General features: G+C 43.2%; 1 protein-coding gene across 6 annotated transcripts in view; it reads left to right on the top strand.

The window, feature by feature from the left end:
- LOC119655962 (ELAV-like protein 2) overlaps positions 1-27,654 on the top strand; it is a 68,121-nt gene that overhangs the window by 8,673 nt on the left and 31,794 nt on the right. The window contains exon 1 of one of the 6 annotated variants that reach the window (XM_038062187.1): positions 8,741-8,933. The exons of the other annotated variants lie outside the window; for them this stretch is intronic. The gene's annotated coding sequence lies outside the window, so the exon portion shown is untranslated. Of the gene's footprint in view, positions 1-8,740; positions 8,934-27,654 lie in introns of those variants that run through there. 6 annotated transcript variants of the gene reach the window in all.

Raw genomic sequence — 27,654 nt, 5'->3', positions numbered from 1 at the left:
AGGATTATTTGTAACGCACCTAATGTCCCGAAGCTTTATTGAGCACACTGCGCTCAACCAAAAATCTGGCAAACGACCTCTGTAAGCTTTTGAGTTAGCTCTGCCCTGGGGATTGGCCAAAACCAAATCGGGTAGGTATCCTTGTTCTCGTTCTAGTAACGAAACGGAAACATGATATCATGCAGAATAAAATCAAGAACAATAAACAGAAGGGCTGCGGGGTTACCTGACAATCCACATGGTCAGTTTTATTCAACCCAAAGAACGGTCAAATCGAAATCCCCTTCAAAAATTTACATATGTTGCACAACCTAGTGGCAATCAGCCCACTATTGTTGGTCATCCACGCATGCATACATTTGTAGGATTTGCTCCTTTACAAGTCCAACAATCTCTCCAGAACATTACCTGAAATTTGAATATATGAACCCTTCAAAAACTATGTCAAAACAATCTTCAAATGCAATCAAGTGAGGTGGTTCCGAAATGTGTCAAACCCAACTCTTTCATTTATAATTTTCACTTTGGAACCGGTTTTCAGTCACGTGCCATTCGCCAACACACCCTTTTTCCTCTCGATAACTTGTTCCTCGTTGCATAATTATTAACGCAAATCCTGTTTGGAAGGACCCAACCTAGAGTCTAGGAGTACATTACCAACCGGTTATGTAACCCACATTAAAACATGCCCGGGAAATCTCCTGAATGGTCCTTGTACAATGTTTCCAAAACATACCATTTTCGCGAGGACATCATCTGAAAGTTCCAAACTTAACATCCTTGGAAAAAAAGGCTCGCCAAAAACCGAAAACAGAACTCCCGAAATTCCCGAATAGCCGGTGGATGGATGTGATAAAGCATGCCGGCAAAAAAGAGGTTTGCCCAGATTACCGCTCCTAGGTAAAATCGATTTTCCCGTGTATCCTTCCAAAATGTGGAAGGAGAATTCCATCCCTTCGTGTGTCTGCTACCGGTACACAAGGCTCCGGAATAGATACACCATGGCGGTAGTGGTGGAGGATAGTGTATGTGTTTTGGGGTAGCACATTTACGGGAAGCTCGTTTCTCAGATACATACCATTTGGGGAAGGGAAAAAAGTAAAGATTTACCCTGCGCCTGGTACTGGGACTGTTAACTTACATAGGATTTCGAGGAGAGATTTCTCATTGGATATTGTATGTTAGTGGTTGAAAGGATAATGAAGTGCTAGCGAGGGATGGATGTTTCCCGTGTAGAACCTGAGCTCGGGCATTGACCCTTGCGAATCTGTTATAGATTGTGGTGCACTCTATTTTCGGCAAAGGATATCTAAAGAATTTCAGGATGTTTGTAAGCATGTTAGGGATGGAAGGAGAGATATTTGATTAGGTCATGTGAAATTGCTTTGATTATGAGTAAATGACAAAGTGAATATTTCAAACAACTCCTGGAGTCCTTGATTCGATTTGATGTTTACGAAAAGAGTCATTAGGACTTTCACCTTTGAGCTCAATTCTTTTAATTGGTAGTGAAAGTATTAATTATTATAATCGTCTGATAGAGGCGAATAAGGGTGGGATGTTAGGAACCAATTGCACCTAGTCACTCAAGTTATTGATCATATAGTACTGAATATTAGATAAAAAGATAAAGAAAAGGTCAGAATAGATAGCAATTTGAGCCTTAAATAGATTAGTACCCAAATTAAGTCGAAAAAATACGCCGAACGACTAATTAATACTGCCAGGGGGTCAAGCCAGAAAAGACCGCTTATACGCTCTAGACACGTTGAACTGATATTAAGTGAGGGCTACCTTTCCTTACTGCTGAACTTGAACGGAAGTGGGATATATCGGCGTCCGGATCTGAGATCTCAAACAAGCTTACTTGTCCACCTAAACCAACCACTGTCGTTATAATATGGTTTGCATAAAAAGGAACCTCAAAAAGGACTACATATTCGAATGATAAAAGAAAGTACTTTTGATTATCCATATCCGGAAACCGAGTCGATTGGAGAAGAAGCTTTGTTACTAATAGACTGGTTTTGATCAAACTTGGGGATAACATGCTTCATATTATATTTTATACTACTTCCAACTTTTATAACTCTGGGATAAACTTAAGGGGGTTTTACTCACTTTTCCCAAAAATATGGTAATATACTATTATTAACTTAATTTGCACAGATATCGGTGTGGATAGTATTTTAAGGCCTCGGCACCATATAGAGGAAGCTTCATGCATTTTTTCAGATTTTTCGGTTTGGTAGTTCTTGAGAGTGGGTCCGTTAAAGAAATCATGGCTTTCCACCCCTCTCATTCCCCGCTTTTTTAACAAATCTCAAAACTAAAACCGACTTCGAAAAGTACTAATCGAGACCTATCATTTGATACCCCACATGACTATATTCGGTGAAAAATAATGTTACCCCCCTTTTACATGTGTGGGGACCCCCCAAATTTCAACCTAGAAGGATATCTCTCATTGCATGTCTGGGCGTTCACAGTTCCCACCTTCTCACCAAATTTCGTGTCAATCGGTACTGAAGTGGCCAGATCTTCCATGAGGCGCGACCCCAACTGGCGGATTGGAGCATACCACTTTTCTTTTCTGACTGTGCGTGGGCTAGTGTTTGCTCATCTCTGGTGCGTGGACCAAAATGGCTATGGGAAGGATACCCAGAACATAAAACCACTATGGAAGACATGAGAAGGAGGAAACTTACGGTGTAGGGGGCTCGGAACCCCAGTACCGGCGGCTTTTGGAAGTGAGCAAGCGGGCTCCCGGTCGTCGATATCCCTCGACCTCAGTGCCTCGGTGGTGGACAACTTGGCCACCGTGGCATCTAATGCTGCAAGTGTTTTAGATTTGGAAAAAGAAGTGTTTATGCGAAGTATCGCTCTACCAAGAACACCAGTAACAAAATCGAAGAAGGATGAATTGAAAGCAGATCACTGGACGACAAAACAGTAACAACACCGACCGCACATATTCAAGAGGAGCAGCAAAAGTTCGTCAATTTTGAGATCTCCGCCAATGCGAAACACCAAAAAAGATAAAACGGAGGAAAGGTCAATGATTGCCAAATGTGAAGGACTATTTAAAAGTAGTAATTTGATTAGGAATCATGGAGAGCAGAGCCCTGGAGCAGAGGAATTACAGCTTGGTGCAAAAATAGTGGAGCTGTCTGCATTCATCAAGGACTAGCACAACGTGCACCAAGCCATAAAAAAAAATGGTGAGAGCAATTAGAGTGCTCTACAACAAATCGCAGCAGAAGGAACGAAATTCCAAGGGCAAGTTGAAATCTGTTGCCCCAACGGTGTCACAGGCGTCCCAAGTGACGCCTAATCGTATTGAAATCAACCTGCTACCGAACAAGAGAGTGCGGGAAAGAGATGTGGATCCTCTGGGAAATCAGCAGGCGCCTAAGAGGAAAAAGGCCATAGAAATAGTTCCGAAAAACGGAACTAAAAGCACCGAAGAGACAAAGCAGATCCCCCAAGTGCGAGCTCCGGCAATCGACTCGACAAAATCCAAGAGGAATGAAAACGGTGGATGGACCAAGGTGGTTAAGAAAAAAGCGAAGAAACAGGCAAAAGTGCGCGTTCGCCCAGTAGTGATTGTAATCTCCAGCAATGGAAGTTTGTCCTACGCGGAGATACTGAAAAAGGTCAAATCTGATCCCGGCCTAAAAGATCCAGGCGGAAATGTCAGCAGGACTTGGAGGACCCAAAAGGGTGACCTTTATGTTTGAGCTGATAAAACCAGCTTGGGGAAAACTGATGGCTTCCGAACTCTGGTTAAGAACTCACCTTGGGAAGAATGTCACAGTACGGATCCAAAAACGGAGCTCTGTTCAGAAGCGGACGTAAACCCTTGGGGGAGCGCCTATAGAATCGTGATGGGGCGATTCAGAGTCTGATCATTTCCGCAGATTACGTGCCCTTCACTCTTGTTAAAAATTATCCAGGGGTTATTCCCTCAGCAAGAGGAGGGTATAAACAGCTTTCAGCGACCTCCGAACGACACGCCAATACCGCCAGTCACCAGTTACGAGCTGCTGGAGATCTGCGTTAGGATAGGAGATAACAAAGCTCCGGGTCTTGACGGCGTGCCGAATAGGGCCCTTAAGCTTGTCGTGAAATCCAGACTGGACATGTTCGCTGAGTTGTTCGAAGCGTGCATGTCCAAGGGGATATTTCCTGCATCATGGAAACGACAGAAGTTGGTGCTACTGCCTAAGGCTGGCAAACCTCCAGGTGAGCCAACCTCGTACAGACCTATTTGTCTTTTCGACACTGTGGGCAAAATGCTAGAGCGAGTAATCTATAATAGATTACTCCCGGTTGTTGAGAGCCAGGAAGATCTCTCAGATCGGCAGTATGGGTTCCGTGAAGCCAAATCAACCACAATTGATGTCATCAAAATGGTTACTGGCTTGGCCGAAGCTGCAATCCACGGAAAGGGCAGCACTAGCAAATATTGCATACTAGTGACCTTGGATGTGAGAAATGCATTTAATTCGACCAATTGGAACCTAATACGGGAATCTCTGGCGAAGATTGGTATTCCCGCTTATCTTACAGCTATTGTCAACAGCTATTTACAAGAACGGAGGCTTTGACACCGATGACGGACCCCAGCAGTACGTTGTTTTCGCGGGTATCCCACAGAGCTCCGTATTGGGCCCGCTGCTGTGGAACATCATGTACAACAATGTTCTTAATCTACCACTTCCGGAGGAAGTCACGGTGGTGAGCTACGCCGATGATATAGCGCTGGTTGTTGTAGCAAAGCATCTCGAAGATGCTGAGTTATACTCATGCGAAGCGATCAGTGCTGTTAAGGGTTGGCTAGAGAGTTCTAGTCTGACACTTGCGGAGGAAAAAACGGAAGCGGTCCTCATCACCAAGCGCCGAAAAAAAAATTTTGTCCGTATTCAAATTGGGAATCACATCATCACTTCTAAGCCTGCCATCAAATACTTGGGAGTGATGATAGATGGGAAGGTTAGCTATAAGCCACACGTGCAGTATGTCTCTGACAAAGCACCCCTTAAGAGGAGGAATATGAAAACCCAAGTAGGGCTTTTAACGGGACACTTCCCCTTAAATTACCACGTGGAAAAAACGGAGTGAGGTCTCGGCCATATACAGCCAATCCGAGGAAGAAGAAGAGGGGGGCCTGCACTCCGTATGCAGCAGCCCGGTCTCCCCAGACCTCAGACGAAAATACCTTGCTAAGGTTTTCTTCAAGAAAAGTCTGCACATTCCCTGTCTCTGGAGAATGTTTTCAGTTTCGCAAAACTTGGGCACGCCGATGGCGACATTTCCGGGGATAGTACACCATCATCACCAACGGCATAATAACCGGTACCTGGTCTAGGCCTAAGAAGATAGTACAATGGGCCACGCAAGGTATGAGTGCTTGAAGTTGCGGAGGACTGAAACCGTTTACTCATTGCTCTCGATTTTGGCAGTCTCTTCCCTTGTTTTAATTATAGTAGAAGAGTTCTTTTGCCTTCTGAGGCTTTTCTGTCCTGGCTATGGTCTTTTTCTATTTCGCTTGGTTTTATTCCCTTCAAGTGTTGCCACCGGGGCGATCAAACCCAGACTCATCTAAAGTGGTTCCAACCACGAAGCCTCACTAGAAGATATTTGGTATCATGGGAGTCGAGATAGATCTCCGAGGTCATATGTTTCAGGAGAATTCCTGGGACGGTTGGTCCCTTTTGGGAATTTCATTGGGGTTGTAGTTCGGTCCATAGGGGGGCAGAGCTTCTTGTGGGCTCGAGTGTGGACTTGCGCTCACAACTCGAGTGCCGCTCTTCTTAGCTGAGTAGAGGCTTTAGGTAAGCCCTGCATCAACCAGTATGAATGCTGAACGTGTACTCAGTATAAACTTTTACTATTGTGCTAGTAAATCCGTATCTCAAGAAGTGTGTGAGTGAGGTTAGGCCGATACGGCGGGTACTCACGTAAAACCAGCAGTGGATTTAATTTCACCGCTGATGTGATGTAATGTATATCGATGGCCGGTAACCTGCTTGCTGCCCTCTGAGATCTGTTGACATTGAGTTTCTGAAGCCCTGAACCATACTCTTCTTTACTTATATGTTTTTCTTTCTCCGGTGCACGTTTGGAGCAAATATCTAATGGGAGATCCAGCTTGGCTCAAAATTTTGCCTGGCATTCTATTTTTCCGCTACGTATGTCCAGCACACAATTCTTCCAGGGGGTGTATGTCTCCATCTAACATCTTTGAATAATCCCCTTTTATGATAAGCAGTAGTTTGATCTAAGGCCTTGATGGCCGCATGGCACAATGACTATATTACGCTTGGGGCTCGAATCTCGCGCCAGCCATCGACAGATTTCCAATATTGCCAATACTTCCGTTTGGAATACACTGGCGAAACCTGGGAGACCATACGACTTGGATACACTATTTGTATTCGAGACAACCCCCGCGCCGACTCCACAGGCCATCTTTGATCCATCGGTAAAGAATACTGAGTCATAACCTTGCAATACGCCACCGGTCTTTTACTTTGCCCTGGTTGGAATATTCACAGCAAAGTTTTTCGTGAAGTTCAGCTTGCGTGTGGCATAGTCCATGGGGAATGCCCAGATTTCCCGAGGTACTTCGTCTAGGATGTTATTGTGGCCGTAGGACTTTGCTGCCCAGCATCCGAACTCACGTATTCTGATGGTACTGCATGCTGCAACGTATTCAATGTGGAGGTCTAGGGGAAGGAGATGCAGGAGTACATTGAGAGCATCTGTCGAGCAGGACTGCAGAGCCCCAGTAGCACCTGCATACGCGGTTCTTTCAATCCTATTAAGCTTCATCCTATTGCATTTTTTGCTCAAAGCCTGCCACCATATCATAAAGCAGCACGTTAGGATCGGACGCACTACAGCGGTGTACATCCAGAGAACCATTCTCGGCCGGCGACCCCATTTCTTTGCAAAGGTTCTCTTGTAGGCATAGAAGGCTATACAGGTCGTCTTAACCCTCAGTTCTATGTTCAATCTCCAATTTCGCTTTGGACTCAGGATTACACCCAGATACATTACATTGTAGGAAAGAAACATTCTGCCGTGGTAGGTGGAATTCAGGTATCCTTGTGTTGGTGGTAAATAGCATAACAATCACACCTTTCGCAACGCTCCTTCCATGATGTCACTCATAATGGACGGAAACGTCTCTGACACTAATATCACCAAGTTGTTGGCATACGCCACCACCTTCACCCTGCTGTTCGTAAAATTTCGTCCATCACCAAAGCATCGGATAGATGGCGCCACCCTGGGGCGTTCCTCTGTTCACAGCTCTGGTCAAGTGGCTGCCTCCCACATGAGACTGAATTATCCTAGTACTTGGCATGGATATTATCCAATGCGTAAGATACCCCTCGAATTCAATACTGCTCAAGGCTTCCTTGATGATGTTGGTACTAACGTTGTTGAAAACTCCCTCTATATCCAAGAAGGCAGCTAGGGTATACTGCTTGTACCGCAGCGACCGCTCAACCGTGCCAATTACCTCGTGGAGGGCGGTTTCTGTGGATTTTCCTTTGAGGTAGGCATGCTGGGACTTAGAGAAAGGCATTCTCTTCATAATCGTCCTTAATTGGATTTCCAGGACGCACTCTAGGGTCTTTAGCACGAAAGAGATCAGACTGATTGGTCGAAAGTCCTTCGCGGACTCATGACCGCGCCTGCCCGCTTTCGGTATGAAAACCACTCGTGCGCATCTCCTGGACTGTGGTACGTATCCTAAAGAGATGCAGCTCCGGTAAATCTCAACAAGCCACAATACAACCCTTTCCTGCTGCTTCTGTAGGATCTGCACCTGGAGATTTATATCCGGAGAAGCTGTTTATAGCCCAGCCGATCTTATCCTCGGTAATTACCGATTTGATAATCTCGCACAGCTGGAGTGACCGCAAACCCTCCAAGCAAGGTTGCAAGATTCTGACTAGCAGCCCGCCTCGCTGGCGGGAAAGTGCGTTGGAACCAGCAGCTCCAAGGTTTCACTAGAACATTCCGTCCAGGAGCCTTCTGAGAGCGAGAATACTCGGTATTTTTTCACATGTGTTATTTCCTAGCCTCCCAATTGTTGAGAAAAGGGAATACAGAAGTGAAGCACTCTGGAACGTATAAAGGGTTCTGAGAAATTAAAACATGATTCACGGTGCGATACCAAAGATAAAAATAACCTGAAACCTTACATAGCTTACATAATTGAAGCTCTACAATGCCAACTTTGTTTATTTTAAGGTTCAATTGATTTAAACGATGAAAGGGCCCAAATATATTATCCTTAAATACAACCAACAAACGAACATAAAAAATAAACAAAAAAGAATTTTTTTAATTTGTCTATTTTCTCCTCTAGTTTTTATTTTATCTAATTTTTTTCCAGCTCCTTCCACAACCCTTAGTTTTGCATATGTGTACGTCATCGCCAGAACAAAATATTCAAATTCATCCACTACCCTAATATGCACGTCCTCTGGTTAAATCCTCCCCGACTTTCCATCATACGCGGTACAACCTCGCGTGTGCACTTTGAAAAAAAAAAGAAAGAAAGCATTACAATGTATTAAAAGAAATATTCAGAGGGGTTGATTCTCATGGGGTTGACAAGGCACGCGCAGGTTTCTCCATCCTATATTGTCCTTTTCAACTTGATACCGTCATCACATCAGATGGATTATTCTTGAATAGAGAGCCGCGTCGATAGGAAGTGTGTGAAGCGCCGTTTCTTGACCGTCTTCGTTTCGTTTCTTTCTCTTGCGTTTTCCTCAATTCTATTTATTTTAAGTTTCATTTTATGTCCTTGACTGATTTGTTTTTCATATGAATTAAAATTTTGGTTCTAATTTCGATTCCGGATATTGGAAGTGTGGAGAGAATCGAAGAAAAGTGTAGTTTCATATGTAAGTCGTTTCTAATAGTTTTATTTGGTTTTATCCTTGTTTACGCTATGTCTAATCTAAAGGACTCATTTTTGTTTATTCGACGCTATCCGTTGTGTTATGGTGACCAATTCTTCCCGCTATCAAAAATTGTGAAAACCACTTCCAAATGTATCTGAAACCAAAGCCACTGTGGTTGATCCGCTCAATTTCATTCGATGTTATCTAAGATTTTAATAAAGGATTCCTTCCAATAAGGAAACTCCTAATCAAGTGAATTTCCCCAGCTTTTCTGCCCAGTCTTCTGATGACTAACTAGTTACCTGCATATAGTGAAATCGACGCCCGACTCTCATAGCCAAAAATTCAAGTAAATAAATTGGATAGTTAAAAACAGAAAAAAATACTCTAAGGTGTGCCGTATTTTATTGTCAGTTTTTTCGTTGGTAGAAGCAATCAACCCCCAACTACTAAGTTTCTCGGAAGTAAATGGTGGGATTTTGCTATAGTACGCAAACAATCGTAGTGAATCATTCAAGGGGTGGAAAATGCTCGCCTCTGAAGAGACGAAGTTCAGTGTTTCACAGACCAAATATAAAATAAATTTCCTCCCCCACCACTGCAGTTTCAGTATAATATTCATCTTATCAGATATGAAGGACGAATGAAAGGACATTGACCCTTTTTACTTTCTGAAAGAAAACCATGCTGATTCAGTTGTTTATTGCTTTCGCATTTATTAGAATCTATCCCAAAGGGAAGAACAGATACACCGCAAGGTTGGCAGGGAAAAGAGGGGTGGCTTTTTGTAAACCTGGCGTTTTTCAAGGAGGCCTGTGAATACTCACTTTAACCAAATTAAATCGATCAGGCAATTTTGGGAAGAGACATGTTTTCCACTCCGGATCCAAATTTTCTCCATAGGACCTAGGAACTAGGTCTTCCACAATCCGTTCGTCCGAACAGTTGCTTTATATCCAGTATGTATAATCAACAGTTGCCTTAAAACAACTGACACGTCTTCCACGAGACGCCATTCCTCTGTGCTGTTCCTTTCTGGGTCCCCAAGTGATTGTCTTCCTCAAGTGTTGCATACGATATGCAGCAGGGACGCTTTCCATATGACCAGTGCAATGCAGTTTGTGCAATTTCTTGATTTAAGTGCAAATAGGTCGTTGCACGTACAATTTTTGGCTGAGAAAGACTTTTCAGGCTGGTCTGGTCCGAACTGATCCTCGTCTGCAGCCAAGCCGATTTGACATTTGGAAATAATGGTTTTCGCGATTACAGAACACCATAGACTTCATGCTTATTTTTATATATGATGTATGAAAGCCACTCCTTCTATGTGTATTAGTTGATATCAGTGTCAAACGGACGAGAATTTCAATTTCTTATCTTTATCTGTCATGTGCTTCAGCTGCAATGATTAAAATAAGGACCCTTCAACCTTATAGTTTCCTGCAGCCTTCTTGACCTAAGTATCATGCAATGTTACAGCTTTCCAAAATTTTCCTTGCCTTGCCTATTGCTTCAAAACCCCATACCCTACAAAAAATTTCTAAGACCTCTTCCCTGATTATCGCCGAGGTTTACTACTACCTCCCAAGACTGTTTTCACGCATTCACGATTCTTCCCTTGTTTCTGAAATAATCTCTGAATATTTCTAAGTGACCTTATCACAACCCTCTAGGTCCCCACCACGAATTTATGTTCGTCGTTCGAACAGAGTCCTTTCAAATGTATCCCTCACTTTTTTTACACCACCTACTTGAAGTTTATTTAAGTTTCTTTAAAGTATTTCCTTGAATCGGTCTTATATGCCTCCCTATCGGCACTCTTCTGGCACAATGGAGACCCCAGTGAAAATTAGGTAGTTCATTACTCCACCGGTAGTTACTCTTTCTGCTGCGGACTGTGAGTCGCATTCTCTTCTTTAAAAACTCTCCCTGCAGGGCTCATTTTAACCACACCTCTTCAAAAGTTTGTTGGTCCATAAGTTTCACAGGCCAGTTTGTTGGTCTTCATTCTTGGGCTTATAGGAAGACTTCCTATTTAACTTGAACAAAATTGTCTAGTAGTCGCTGTGGGAATAGTCCTCAATAAAATGCTAAAGTATGTTACGCATCAAAACGGCGCGAATAGTCTCATAACTTTTCTAGATCCACCAGTCCTGAAGGTCTTCATGTCACCTTCGTTAGCCGGTATCACCCACCAATGGGCAAAAGCTAACAATGAATTGCACTCCTTTGGATTTTGCTAATCATGAACGATGGCTTGAACAGAGAACAACAAGCTGCCAAACCACACTAGTGAACTCATCAAAGTGGAATTTGGAAGAACGTAGCACAGGATACGCCGTTTGTTTAAGTTGACACAAATCTACCTAAAGCAATCATCAGCAATCTCTGTCCACGTCACTAATTCACCAATCGTATTTGTAATGGATACATTTTTGCAAAGGCTTTTGTGAGATTGAGGGACCCGTGGACCACAAAAGAAAAAGCAACTACTTCTCAAGTAGTCCGGTCTGTCATCAAACCGATGCGGACTCAGGACTTCCTCAATCCTCAAACAAACAAATTTCTGGGAAGGTTCACTTCAAAAGTGGTCGGGAATGCAAAACTTCGAAAGTTGGGGTCGAAATTTTTTCGTTTCAGTTAGCACATGCCTTACTTTCGGGCGCTTGCCATTTCCAGCAATGCAGCTCCCTTTCTTCGCACCACAACAGATTTGCAGCCCTGTCGCACTTTTTGGCAATACTCTCTCTATCCCCATACTTTAAATTTCGTACGAACCAACCAATACTCTTTTGGATGACTTGGCAAAGTATTCACACATGAGCAGGATTATAGAGAGAAAATCCTGAACAAGGATGAGTACGAGCTCTTCTATATAATCATAGAGAGTTTAAATTCGTTGAAGTCTCTATTCCGGAAAACCCTCGGAGGAATCACCACCTTTCCCTTTCCGTATCGTCAGGTTTGGAACCATTCAATAAAGTCGAAATATCCTTGCCTTCCTGCTCAATTTCACGCATTCCTTTGCTTAGCCATACTGCTTATATGATTCCGTCCAATTTACCTCGAACTCCTTACATTCAACTCAGAATATTAAATTTTGCCGGAATTGTCGATAATACCTCGGTGTTCTGCAATATTTCTTTCTGACGTTCTGTAGTGATGTTGTTTTGCCTGATACCTAAAATCTGATTTTTTGCATGGCTCTGTCATCTTTAATTTTGCATTTCGATTAGCTTCTTCAACTAGTTTGTTGGCCCCTCCCCATTTCTATAACAATCGCGGCTCCTCCGCTGTCCAATTTGTCTCCGACTTCACCATTATGAGGTAAAGGCGTCGCTCAACTTTCTTGCCTCTTTCATGAACCTCGCACCATGGAATTCAATATGCTCCGGGTTTTCGGGTATAGCATTCGAGATAGTCAGTCTACGAATACTTCCGATAACTTCTGTAACCCGTGACTTTCTGCAACCATTTTCAGAATTATCCCATCCTTGCCAGCATCTCCTGTAAAACTACTTCCTAGTAGTTTTTTGGCAATCACGTCAAACTGGTTCGTCTTCCTTCTATTGTGCGCAGTTGGAGCACTTCTTTCTCTAGAAAGTCTATAGTGATCTTTTTTACGAATGGCACTAACTACCTCATTTGATACTCTTCCAAATGTACTGCACACTCAGCGTAATTGGTCGATATGCCGAACTCATCCTCCTCCATCTCATAGGAGACAAAAATAACGTTATACCAGATTTCAATACACCTACGAGAAGCAGCCAACGACTATACCGACTTTGGCTTTCCGATATTCGACATCATCCTAGCTAGAGATGAACTAGCCTTTGCTACTTTCTCGCACGCATAGTCCAAGTGCCCCTTGAAACTGAGTTGGGTATCGATCATTATCCCAAGATATTTAACGACCTCGGGGTAGTGACAGTTTGGTTTTCCTTAGATTGATAATAAGTACTGCTTCCTCCTTATTGTCCGACCCGTTTGGCCATTCCTTATCATGATTGTATGGCATCAATGGTTACATTTTCCTATAATTCCATGCCCATTAGGTGCTTTGCAAATACGATCACTGCCAACTCTTCTGCAAAACTCCTTGCTTCAACCTGGGGACAACAACAGTTTCGCGGTAACTTATACTGCCGTTCCCAATAGACACTTGGATCGGAATTCTATCCATCTTGGGGCTTTATTAAGTCCAAAACGTTCAGTTGATTCGTTAGTGAAAGTCCACCTTCTTCTTGCAGCGGAGAAATCTAGAAGATCTAGATCTAGGGATCTACTTATTTTCAACGAAGACCAGCACATCACTTGAGGTAACTTTTGTCCACATTTTTCATTCATGACAACTTTTTAGGCAATACACTGCCAGTTTGTATTAGCCTAAGCTGTTCCTAGCTGCTTGATTCGCCTTTTTGCACCGCCTTCTTAGGACTACTTCGGTAATTCCGGTATATTACTTCCAGTTTTGCCCCTACCATTTAGCAAAGCCTCTCCCGCCGAAAGCAAAAGGATCCCAACGTCGAGATTTATTGGTTCCACCAGTAGTTTGGTCTTCTGCTATGATGGAAATTCCGTGGATAGATTGTAGCTTGGTGTGCCTTTATTATGAGGGAAGTGGCACATCTTTTCCATCGCAGTTCCATTCAGACTGTGACATTCTTCCAACCGTGTGAGGAAAGTTTCCTCCAGAAAAGCCAAGTAGACCAGCCAACCGTTTTTCTGGTTATGCTTCCAGAGCCCTTTCGATTTTCCCTTCCTCCGTTTTCAATGTCGAGAAAAATCAAGTGATGGTCGCTCTAGATAAAGTGTTCACTCACCTGTCAGGCCATCCCTCTCACCAAAAGATACTGAAACATATCAGGTCAACGATCAAGCATAACCCTCTCCCACAGAAGGTGACATAAGAGGATTCTGGGTATCTACTCTGCCCTATCTGCACCATTCGACCTCTCATGCTGGTTGGTAAAAGCCGCTGAAAATTGATACCTATAGAACAGATACCTACTCCATAAGCCAGGAAATTACCGAACCTATTTTTACTTTGGCTGTACTAACCACTTTAAAAGCAGTTTTCTCGGCAGACATCCTACCTCCTAGCACCATCTTTATCCTTTTTATGGTACTCTCTTTCAAAATCACTAAAATCGAGCCCAGCATGCATATTTTCCCGTGAGGCAACTTCATCTGCGGATCTAGATGAAGTTGCCTCTTCCCTCACCTTAATCTCCTAATATGTTTCCCATATCAACCCAAACTGTGGGCGAGTTTCTCATTAGATCTATCTATCTATTCGCCGGAGAGGGCTCAGACTAAGTCTAAGTCTATCATTTTCAGGACTGTCTTCATCTTTCCAAGAATATCGACCTAGGTCATACCTACTTTTGGGAATAATTATTCAGTGTTGGGTTTGCTAGAGGACCTTTTCAGTGAAAACAACTAAACGATTTTTCGTCTTTCAGCGCACCTTTATCCTTTGTTCGGGGTTGTGACTGTTGGATTCCCCCATTTTATAAGTGCGGCTATTTTCAAAGGATCAGTTATCTTCAATGAAAAGTGTATTTCTTCTTGGTGAGTTACTACACCCACTTCGCTTCCTTGTTTTTTGCTTACCTTACTTTATGAAGACGTCACTTGCAATTCCCATGTGACTTTACCCCTTGACGTTTAGGCACTTTTTCTTCTACATTGCTCTAATATAAGTGAACTTAATGTCCTTTATTAAGGTCCGAATATTTTGATTGATACTCCAGTTCCTTAATGAGTTCATATAGTTCGTTGTCGTTCTACCAATAAAGGAAACCCTGTTCCAGTTTACTTCCTCCTCCCTTGGCGATTCGTAACGAAAACATCGGTATCAAAGCGGAGAAATATGAATCGTTTTGAATTCCTCCACGGATCTCGACTGTCAAAGAGCATCAATGTCATCAGTGGTGGTCTCCTAATCTTGGAATTAGCGTAGACCTAATTTCTGCATAGTGTTCGCTTATTTGCACGAAAGGGTGCACCTGATACGAGATTTTGCTATTACCCACAGGGACGTAAGAAAAGATGCCAGAATGTTAATACTGACCTAGTTGTCTATAAGATGCATTGGAATTGCATCGACAAAGTTTCGAAACTGCTACTAGCTTTCTTCCCCATTCCTTTTTCGGTTGTCAGCTAATCTTCAGTTCGTAGTGTATGGAAACGTTGGACACTTAATGGTTGATTAATGAAGAAGTTAAGGGACTAGTAGATGCAGATTTTTTTAAGGACTATAATGGAATATTTGTCAAGTCCAGTCTACTATAATCTGGAACTAGCACCTGCAATTTTGAATTGACAGAGCTAATTGATAGGATAAAGCCAATTGATCTACTTCCGAGGCGAAGATCGTAGAAAACTCCAGTCTGATCAAGGGTTTTGGTGTAGGAGACCATTGGTACACTGTATTTAACTTCATAGCTTTGGTGGAGTATATGGAGCCCAAATTATTGACGCTTCAAATATGATACGCAAGGATGGTTATCTTTTTGGGAGGAAATATGCTTTTATGTAGTGTTGGGAATACTGGGTCCGTCCGTCCGGCGGACCGGACCAGTTGAATTGAAATTTTCTCCCACTTTTTGGTTTACGGACCTCCGTTTTGGGTTAGCACCCAATTTTTCGAGATCAGACAGCTTACGATTTTTCGGTAGGCAACAACGATTCATCAAACGTTGCCTTATCTCTACTCTGGCAATAGTGTAACTGAAGTATCACCTAAGCGTTATTCGCTCCCTTATATAGATTGAATATACTGAATGAAACAAAATACCGCCTAGTAATTGGGGATTAAACGGAAGAACACCCAAGAATGTAGTGAGTAACAACGTTCTACCTTGAGTTTAGGGGAAGGGGGTCCCAATGCATGCGAAGGGGTGTACAATTTTTCCACTGAATATAGGCATGTAAGGTATCAAATGAAAAGTCGCGATTAGCACTTTCCGGTATTAGTTTTGACATCAGAGCCAAAGTGAAAAAGTGCGAGAGCTAGAAATTGGTCCTTTATTGCATGGATCCATTCCCAGAAACTAGTCGACCAGAAAATCATGAAGCTCCTCCTGTACAGTATCTACGGCTCGCAATGCCTTCCAAACCGATATCTGCTCAAATAATGTTAACAATAGTAGAAATCCCAAATTTGGTGTCAATCAAGTCGGGGGTGGACTCAGAATTCCCTCCACCTACATATATAAAGGAACAAATAACAACTAGGAACCACTTCGGTGATGCTGCTCCTATGACAGTAGTACGGTTTTTTCTGAAAAAAAGCCCTTTAGTAGGCCCATTGTTCTAACCCCTTTAAACAATCACAGTCGTAGATGTGACTATAGCCGGGATTCGAACTTGTAGCACAACGTCGAGACAGTGAAACTGGCGACCCAACCATCTCGACCTTGCACCAGAAGTAAGGTAGTACCTAATTAAAGGCCTCGACTTTGGACGACACCTCATGTGGCCCATTTACAATAGTGAATCGCTTCGTCGGCATTTTATTTTTACGTCCAGCATCTTAAAGGAATCACATAGTCAGTGTACTTGGATCTGGAACACAGCAATATTCGAGTTGACAAATTGGGGCTACATGTGCTACCTAGTGATTTATTCGAAGCGATACTGATTGCAACTTATCGCCTTAATTTGGACAAAATGCTCGATTTCGATGGTGGCGTCATCTCACGCTGAATCGAAAGACCTCCAAATTGTTGATGATCATTTGGACCTTCAGCCCTTCGATTATCTCCTACAAAGAGTAGAGAGAAGTGTACTCAAAACCGAAAATTAGAGAGCTCTCACAGAATGCCAGGTGGTTTGCCCGGCTGGAAGGCGAAAGTAGGAGGAAACGTTTTCGTGGCGCTCAAGCCCGACAGATCCCTGAATGGTACGGCTAGAGAAAAAGTTATTCAAATCACCTGATGAATGAGGGAAGTATGCAATGTTACTATGCCCAGAAGGTGACTGCTCCCCAAAAGGCAACGCAACTACTAGTGGAATAACGAAATCGCTAGTTTGTGAGCCGCATGTTTTCGGGCAAGAAGACTTCAGCAGAAGCTTAGGGGGAGCCCAGTAGTGACTGTCGAGAGGAGGCAAGCAGACAACAAGCTGGCCGGTTAAAAGAAGTCATTTGGAAGAACAAAAAGAACTGCTTTAAAAAGTTCTGCGACCATGCCAGTATAAAGTCTTGGGGTGCAGTCTGCAAGGTGGTAATGAAAACGCTACCCGAGGTGACCTGTCAACGCTCCCTGATGGAGATTGTTATCACTCTCTTCGCTTACCACTGAAATTGCGTATGGCAAACGGTCACACACGAGAGCATAATACCTCCAGTAAATGCTAGAAGTTGCGGGGAAGATTTGGTAGGATCAGCAAGAGCAAGACTCCAGGTTTAGAGGGCTCTCTAACAGAGTTTTGAAGCTGGCGGCAAAAACTAAGCCCAACCTTTGCGGAGCCCTTCGAGAAGGAATAATTCCTGCTTAGAGGAAAAAGCAAAAATTGGTGTTGTTTCCTAAACCCAACAAGCCACCTGTAGATCCAGAATCATATCGCCCGATCCGCCGGTTGGACGCAATCGGGTAGATTAGTTATGGAATGAGAGTCATCTACAACAAACTTCTACCTATCGACGAAAACAGCAAAGGCTTGTTGGAGGGCCAATGTTGTTTTCGGCGCCTCTACTCTACGGCAAATGCAATAAGCATGGTGGAGAATCTGGCAAAATACGCATTGGTTTCTGGCAGCTGCTGTGCCATTTTGGAAATGGATGTCCAAAATTCCGCTAATTTGAACCGAATTAAAGGGGCGTTAGCTAACGTAGGGATATTTAGCATGTCTAATAGAAAATTCTCCCTCAAAAAGGACTTTCTTTTATGGGATGGATGAAAGCCTCAAAGAGTATATCTTCGTAGTTATATATAGGGCTCGGGTATTGCATCCCCTGCTGTGGAATGTCATATATTAAGGGGTGCTTGCTCTTGCCGTCCCAGAAGAGGCTACCATTGTTGGCTTTGAGGATGACCTGGTTGTAGTATGCAGTTACTGCAAAGCACTCAGAGGATGTGGAGGTCTACGCAACGGAAACAGTGAGAGCGGTAAGGTCCTGGGTAACATGTGCTGGACTGACCTTTTGCGGACGAGAAAACGGAAGCTGCCTTAATACCGAACCGTAGAAAGAAGAGCACTGTGAAAATGGAAGTCTGTAGATATACGATCGTGTCAAAGCCGACTATCGAATACCTGGTATTGATGATTAACACCGAACCACCGTCTAAAGTATGCATGTCAAAAAATTGGCGAATATTGACAGACTAAACCACTGTCGGAGGTTGGTTCTAGTCGGAGTGGTGCGATCCAATTTGCTTTGCGCGTCATCTGTATGTGTAGAGGCGCTTGCAAACTCTCAGAAACGGAAAGCAGGTGTTTGCAACGCTTTTAGAATCATTTTAAATGAAGCAGTACTGGTGCTGGCGGTTATGATCCCAGTCGACATTGTGGCGAAAGAAATGAGTGTGCTGCACTATGCAAGACCTTTGAAGGACGCAAAAATACGGCAAGGTCAAAGTCAAATGATCTTCGGCAACGCAGATGGGACGGGCCAACGATAGGTTGCAGGACGCACAGACTTATCTCCAGCATTAGGACGTGGCTTGAGCGGAAATATAGGGAGACGAACTACTTTACCCAGTTTTTCACGGGACATATTGGTTGCTATCTGCATCGCTTTGGTTTGGATGATTCACAAATTGTCCTAAAAGTGGAAGCATACCCGAGAATCCAGAACATGTGATGTTTCATTTGCCAAGGCCTGCAATGGGGAGAAGTGAACCAAGCGCCGGGCAGGAGCTTGATACCCGAAAATATAGCTGTGGAGATGCTGAGGGAGAAAGCAAAAAGGAACAAAGGTACACCTAAAGCTAAGCCCACCCCGTGAAGTAATACCTAAATTATGGTTCTGCGGGGCTGGGGATGAAGTACTTTCTTGAGTATCTGGAACAGAATGTACTTCTCCCAAGACGGCAACCTCCAATATTTTACTTAGATTAATTGAGGATTCGATGGCGGCTTATGCTCCGATGCTACCATGATTGGAAAATTTACTCAAGGTAAATCAGGAAGGACTTTTTCCGAACCTATGTGCTGCACTGCCAATATTTGTCCAATCGTCTGACAATCAAAGAAGATTCACTACGTCCTGGATTACGTTAACAGGTACCTTATTTTTATTCTACCTTGTAACAAAACCAAGGACACAGGTGCACCTGGCTATTCACAAGAATTCAAACAGATAAATTCACCCTTCTGCATACACGTTATCATAACTGTGGGGTTGGTTAATTAAAAAAGCAAAGAAAAAAAAGAACAAAAAAAATAATTTCAACTGCAATTTATACTGTAAATTGCGTATTCCTCCATTACGGGGCTTAATACTAACCGAAAAGGATATAATTAATTCTTAAAAGGAAAAGTCCAAAAATATCAAACGGAAAACACTGCGCTCATGCATGTCTGCATCTAACTGCAACCGTATTCAGATATAACAAGTGACTATTGCATGGATTAATTACAATGCACCGAGGATTTTCCAACCAGATGTTACCCTTTTGTTTATTCTCCTCATTGACCAACCACCCTTTTTCCTCTCATTTCAAAGCATTCGAAGCATATCCTCAAATATCTATTGCATGTCTGCATCTAACATTTTTAAACACACATGCGTGTGCAACGCATCCATGCATTACTACAGGACATTGACCTTTCCCTGGAAAACTCCTCATCTGACCGTATCGAAGAAAAATCCTTGTCGGGGGTGATTTTATCCAACATTTCGGATAGGGATCGATGAAATTTATTAATACAGGGTAGATCTACCCCTCGACATTTTTATATGTCCTGTGCAATATGCAGCTTCCTTATGCACTTCTCCGTGTACCTTGATAGCAGAAAAAACGAGGATAAATACATGTTACAAGGACTAAATGAAAACGACCACGGGGTTGAGAAGCAATTTAAAACCTTGAACGCAATCTGTAGACGGTCCTAAGGGCTAGTGGGATTGCAAAAATTGGAATTACCGTTTTTGAGTATGTAACATGAAGGGTGGTGGTCATTGTGTGTTGCCGAAATAACACACCCTTTCAATTTACTTTCGTTTGTTTCTATGACAGGCAGGTTCCCTGGAAATTTTAAAAACTAGAAAGCGAATATCAGACATTTTTGAAATCAACCGGGGACAGGGCGCAGCAGTCGGAACTGAAAAGTTACAATTTATTCAAATTCAACTTTCAACCCCTTCAGAATTGCATATTAGTAGCTCGATGGCACGTGACGAGATGCAAATTCAAAGTGCATGTTTTATGCAAAATAGGGAGGCTGCATAAATAGTTGATAATGGCGAAAAGACAGGGAAGGTGGAGAGTGAAAATGGATTATTTGAGAAACCAGACTCATTCAGTCTTTCATTCACTCATCCATCGTTTAAATCAATAACAATACGAGAATACTTTCAAGTTTTCACTGCTAATTTTTCCCTGAAAAACAGACTTCAGCACTATGTAAATGATGAAAAGGGGATGTTTTTTATGTCTTTCTAAAATATTGCTTGACGTATGTTGATAATTCAGACACTAACAAAGTCCCCAAACCCCAAAACTTGTGGAAGACATTCTATTTAAACTAAAATCCAGCAGCCTTTATGTTGTCGACCTGTTGGCAACCTGTCGCCGACAGGCGATTGCCCCGTCCAAATATAGCAAGTCAATGTGGGCTACTTGAAACTCAGCTGAAACATACAAGTTGATACCAGTTGGCAACATAAACTTTGTTAGATTCAATGTCGGCCTAAGTAAGCGAAGTTTACCACATATCGCATGTTGCTCAAAGAATCCTAATATGGCTTTAGTTTTCATAATTTGGACGCATGGATAAATTAACATAAGTCTGATTTAATGAGAATTGGCATTAACACATAAGGTCTCCCAACAAATATCCACTTAAGTTCCATCTACCTCAAACCATTTACATTTTTTAAGGTTTTGTGTAAAACAAGACCTTAAATCGGTTTACTGTCTGTTTGCCTATCTTCCGAAGGTAGAAATCGTCTAAAGACACTGGTACAGATGCCCCAGCGCGCCTTTCTCATCGACTCTGCTTCTCTCAACCTGCGCTGAATCCGCCTTACCATGTCGTTCACTGCATTCCAGTTCTCCTGCCACGCAATCATTTTTCCAATTATATTTTCCGGTACTACTGTCCCCTACCCCCACTTTACACTCAATATCTCGTCTAGACTCTTCCTTTCCTCTGCGAATCTAAGACAATGGAAGAAAACATGCTCCGAGCCCTCCGAAATACGATCGCAGCTGGGACAATTGGGTGAATTGTCCAGTTGAAACCTAAAGCGGTATGTAAGGTAACCGCCATATCCCGTAAGAAATTGCATGAGATCATAGTTTATCTCACCATGTATTCTCTTGGTCCACACCTTGATGCTGGGAATCAATTTGTCTGTCTTTCGGCGTTTATCACATCGCGAACACGTAAAGTGATGATATCATTCCCCATTCGAATACGGACAGTAATTTTCGCCACTTCGTGATAAGCACCGCCTCTATTTTCTCCTCCATGAGTGCTAGACCTACATCTTACCAGCACTTTTTTATAGCAGTGATTTCTTCGGATGGATATAATTCCAAATCCGCCAGATGTTTTGCAATAACAATTACCGCTATATCGTCGGCGTAATCCACTATTGTGGCCTCACTAGCAACTAGGACGTTGAGGACATCATAATATTCCCAGAACAGAGCCTTGTGGAACACCTGCGGTGACATTTTACTCTTGGAATCCATTACCTGTCTCGTACCAGAGCCTTCTATCTGTTAAATAGCTGTCGACTAGCGCAGTTAAGGAACTGGGCACATCAATCGTCGCCAATGACCTCCTTAGATGGTTGCAACTGGCTGAATTGAACTCATTTGGCACGTCAAGAGTAATCACAGCACAATAGTTGCTAGTGCCACCCCTTCCGTGCATAGCATTTCCAGCTAAGCCAATAACCAGTTTTATGGCGTCAACGGTTGATCTGGCCGTACGGAAGCTGATTCAACGGTCTGGTAAGTCTCCCAGGCTCTCTATAGCCAGGAGCAATCTGTTGTAGATAGACATATAGGTCTTTAGCAAGATGGTTCACCAATAGGCTTACCAGGTTTAGGCAGCAACACTAATCTTTGTCCTTTCCATGTCTAGAGAAAGATACTATATGTGTAGCCTCGACTTAACGGCCAGCTTAAGACCTTTCTTTAGTATGTCATTGAGGCCTTGTTGTCTCCTAGTTTACCCCAAACCACCAGTACATCTTTTGTCGTTACTGGGGTATTACAGGCACATCTAAAGATGGCTGTAGACTGTAAATGCTTATGCTCTCCCGAAGAAACAAACCCTGAACGATTTTGGGTAGGAAATCGGGCCATGTAATTTGCGGAGCTGCCTGGCTTCTAAATCTCCGCTCGTCTGGCCCAATTACATGCCGACCGAAGATCAGGCAATTCTCTATTCCACCAGCAGTTGGACCTCCTACTGGTGGAAGTATAACGTCTCGGCATCGATAATTCGTATGCCGTCGCGATACACTCCGTGATACCGAGGGCTCTTTCCGAGGGTGTACATGGTATAATGCCTTGGTTCAACCACACATCTACATATTTGCTCGTCAATTGCTTTCGCATACTAACCTGACTTTCTCCTCATTCTTGGACGAGCAGATTTTGAACCGCTTGGCTTGCTCTTCAGGTCGAAGACAATTGCCCGGTGATCACTGTAGGTGAAGTGCCTCCTGACGTTCCAGGACATATCGCAAGCTAGTGGAGGACTAACAAAAGTCAGATCCACAACCGAACCGAACTTCCCTTCCCGGTGAATATTGACCTGATCGTCATTAGTCAATTTGATATCTACATAAATACTCGAAAGCCTCCAAAAGACCACGTCTGCTTACATTCGTAAGTGAACTTCCACATTCTGTGGCCTATGCATTGTGCCCAAGTCACCAGCGATGATTTTTGGTTTCCGTCCTTTTGCATTCAAGATCAGTCTGTCCAATATGCCCTCAAATTAAACCAAAGTGGCTTGGAGGAGCATAGCAACTATAGACATACATATATGCCGTTTATTTTTGCCCATACGAACCCACTTGTAGACTGCCTCATACATTCCTGTATGAGATGATTCCGAATACCCACAAGGCCGCCCCCCCCCTGTAGAATCGGCTACCTATACATTATTGTTAGGTTCTCTATAGTGTTCGTTTATTATAGCCACTTGGACCTCTGATTCGTTTGAGGTCTGCGAGAGCAGGTCTTGAGCGAGCCTGCAGTGATTGAGTTTGATTTGGATCAGGACACTTGCCACTTCCAGCAATATTCCCGCTGTCCAGGCTCTCCTTTTCATCACAAAACATGCATTTAGGATCCTTGTTAGATTCCCGAGCAATATGACACGTTTCTTCACAACGTCTGCATCGTTTAGACCGATTAACACTCCTTTCTTCGCTTTTGGACCCCATATTTTGTTGTTTGATGTTGATCCATTGGACTTCACCTCCATAGTATCTCCTCCGCTCTTTTGAAGGGAGTGTTCAAATTATGGCCAACTCCCCGTGATATTCTTAACTCCAAACCCATTCGGATGCGTTTGGAGTTTCATTGCATCCAAACCTAAGCTTGAGTCTAGGCCATTGAATAGGTTCCCCTCTCAATGTTGCTCATTTGTCTTTCACTTTTGGGCCTTTCTTTTTGGTTAATGTTAGTTAGAAATAATAGCATTCATAGTACTTCCTTTGGAGTTTGTGTTGTTACCAGCCTGATCGATAGGCTGAAGCTGGAACTTCGTCTCGCCCTGAACTATACATTGGTTAAATAATCCTTCATTGCCTCGCTCCTACCCTCATTCACGTTTCTCTGTGTCATTTGTCAGCGTCTTCGTTTTCTACTGGCGTCATTGTAGCCTTACTTGTTTTTGTTTTTTACCACTTGAGGTCCCAAGACTATGGGTGCAATGCTTAGCCCATATTAACAGTCATTCAACTTACTACAAAAATGAACTGAAAATATAGAGCAAAAATGATAAAATCAGCTTATGCTACTTTCATACTAAACAAAAACTATCAACTTTCAGTTGAATTCGATGAACATCCTCGAGCTTATCCCAGATAGGAAGTAGGTGTAAATGCCCGCTCCAAGGAGTCCAATTAGCTCTATGGTACGCCATTTCGATGTCACAAGCCTCCAACACTATGACCTCTGTGGAAAGGAAAAGATAGTGAAAATCTAGCTAGCTCTAGTCTTCACAGCCTGCCCGTAAAGTTCATGAAGGATAGTAACTCTCCCACCTTACAACTAGAGATCTCGTTGAAATCATTAAAGAATTGTTTGCGTAGTGTACGCTGCTTGGTTTAATTAGAGTTAAGCTATCGTAAAGGAAGTTTCTAAAAGTCTCTTCCTCCTCTCCGCAACTTGGCATCATGTTTACACTGTGAGAATACTCCTGCTCCGGATTCTCGGACCATCCATGGTCCGTCGGTGAAGAATACTGTGCTATAACCCCCCAACATATCACGGGTCTTCCACACTCCCTTGGTTTAAAAACCCACCTCAAAATTGACTTATGTTCTATGTTGTCCATGCCTTGGGAATACCCGGGGTTCCCGTGGTACTTTGCCTATAATGTTCTATGGCCATAGAGCTGTAGTACTCAGCATCCTGTCTCATGAAATCTAACAGCACTGCCCAACACAACGTAATCAACATGAAGGTCCAGAGGGAGAATATATAGAAATATATTTAGGATATATCTCGAACAACACTGCAGAGCCGCAGTAGCGCTTGCACACGGGGCTGTCCGGATTCTATCCAGCTTGGTTTTGAATCATCTTCAACCGAAGACCCCATTTCTCTAGGAAGGTCTTCTTGCAGGCGGAGCGAGTTTTTCAGGCCTAAATTTTAACTGGGGATTCAAGATTACACCTATATACTTTACAGTTGAAGAAAGTCACGCTCTTTGCCCGTTTAGCTGTGGCAGATGGAGTTTGGACACCCCATGTCTTGTCTGGTAAATAGCATCATGTACGTTTTGGTTGAATTTATGCCGAATCCGCATCTTGTAGCCCACAACCATGAAACATGAACGCTACCTTTACATCCAGGAAGGCAGTTACGGTATGCTGCCTTTAGTGTATCAATTCGTGATGAAGCTGTCCATAGCCCATCGGTGATTACTGTGATTACGGTGATAATCTCAAACAATTAGAGGTTTATATTTTTCAAGCGGGGTTCTAACCCGCAGTCCTCCTCGCAAACTGCATATGCACCAGCATCTTAGGGTCTCGCCTAGAGGTTCTATATAGGTGCTCTTCGAATTTTTTTCTCAGAAACGGTGGGCTTCTATTTCTCTTGATCAAAATCTTATTGAATCTGGCGGAATCGCTGGTATCTTCGATAATCTAACAAAAGTCCAGCCAGGACCGCTTGCTAGTAGCCCTAATAGCCAGCCTATACCTCAGGGAGTCCTTGCATGCCTGCCAATATTTATCCCTGTAGCAGATGTAGATGACCTCATTGGTCAGCTTCCAAACATTGGAAAGGTCTTTGTTTCACCATGATGACAATGTGCTTTGACTGTATTTTGACCAAACTTCCTCCAAATCGAAGAGAGGCTGACCTCTTTCGTTGATTTCCGAACCAAAGCGCCTCACTAATGCCTTTTATTAGCATTCAACCACCAGGTCGGCTTTCCTAGATGTCAGATGTTATAATTATTCTGACGGTGCTGGTCAGTCGTGAGCAAGCTAAGCCAAAAAATATATACTTTGCCGCTCTACCTGCTCCAGTTGAACCACTATTAGGCCACTGGATTTTAGTGCTGTGAAATAAATTATAATCAGATTGGCCATTTTTGGAGTAATTTTGGTAGCCACTGTTTTAAATGGAAAGAAAAAGATGGCGTTTCCAGTGTTGAATTCAATTAACTTTATTAAACAAACACCGTATTTCGGAAATCAGCTTTTCCTTCTTCAGTAAGAGAAGGACCAAAACACTAAGGAAGAGAAAAACTGATTCCCGAAATATGGTACCTGTTTATTAATCGTAACCAACAAAGGAAATCCCTTCTTTTTCTTTCCGCCTACATTGTAATATTTATTTTGGAGCCCATTTGATGATCCATCGCAGGATGGCAAGATCGGACTGCTCCGATCCAGAGCTCCTGCTACTGTTTTAGTAGGAAGACCTGCAAATTAGCTGCAGCGCACTTCGAGTATCGTAGGTTTATATAGGCTACTCTCTCAGTCAGTCTCCGTCAAATCATTGATCATGGCGTTGACAATGTCATCTGGGCTCAAGTCGTGGTCCGAATTCAAGAAGCAGGATACTCTTACCTTTACGTTTCTGATTCCAAACCGCACTCTGTGATTGGCCATGTCTAGTGCCTCCAAACACTCCCCATTTATTCGGAGTAGGAAACGCTTTTCGTGTGGGTTCGCTCCTCCTTGAGTCAGTTATACTGGGGATCTTGGTGTTAAGAAGCCGGAAATAGATGAGCTTGTCTTTGTCTATGCAGATCTTCTGCAGCCAGATGCGAACAACAGATCTTCAGGAAATCTTGTCATATCAGAAAGTCTGGAGCTTCACACACTAACTGAGAATTTCCCGCTGAAGAGCTTCGCTGCACGTGCTTCACCAGCCAACCGTTGTTGCCCCACTGTCTGCAATAATTGCTTGAGGTCCGCGGGCCCCATTCTGCGCCATAAAAATTTCCATACCCTTAACATAGAACAAATTTCAAAATCAGAATATTCTCTAGACAACCTCATCAAATATTCGGACAATTGAATTCTAATTACTGAAATTATCAAAAATCTGACAAATTTGCTCCTTTTGGTAGCCCTCATCATGAGATCGGTTGCCTTTGAAACTGGTAGATTTGACCTTGATTTTTTAAGTGTTTATTATATTTATTAACAATTGCATGGTATTTGGCTGTGTCCTTCTTGTCCTGCTCGTCGACAGTACCGTCGCACTTATCTTACTCTTCGCAATCTTGTTGAGAATTGAGATAGAATTCCAACGGAGTTCTCCTCCTTGCCTATGGTAGGTGACATTCTTGTCGATGCTCGCTCCTCAGGAGACACCCAACCTCGACATTCTTGGGGTGCAATTGGCTGGTACCGGCTGCGTCCAGTTCGAAGATAATGGTTTTCAAACTGAAAATCGCTCTTCTATCTGCCGCCTCGCTTTTAAAGGACCTTGCTGTTGTCCATCATAGAGTTGCCACGGCTGATATCCTCTGCAACGCCTTCAACGTTTATTTCCTCCTCGCTCGCGTCCATTTCCTCCTCGATGCCTGCAGACTGTCTGAGGAACTGCTCCCTGCTCTATGAAACACTAGAAGGTCAAAAGAGGATGGAGGTCACGCCTAGGGTAGCTCAGGGATCAACCCTAGGGTCGGACCTCTGGAACGCAACCTATGATGATGGTCTACTTGAACGCGACATGCCAGAAGAGTCGCGCCTGGTCGGCTATGCAGATGATGTCGCGGCGTTTGTTGCTGGACGCACTATGGAACAGGTGCAAAGCAGACTCGGCATATTGATGCGACGGATAAGCGGATGGATGACTACTCATGGTTTCAACCTTGCACTGGA

The sequence above is a fragment of the Hermetia illucens genome, chromosome 4 (assembly GCF_905115235.1).
Source record: "Hermetia illucens chromosome 4, iHerIll2.2.curated.20191125, whole genome shotgun sequence".
Classification (NCBI taxonomy): domain Eukaryota; kingdom Metazoa; phylum Arthropoda; class Insecta; order Diptera; family Stratiomyidae; genus Hermetia; species Hermetia illucens.
The sequence above is the reverse complement of the archived record's forward strand: the minus strand, read 5'-3'. Positions and strand labels throughout refer to the sequence as shown.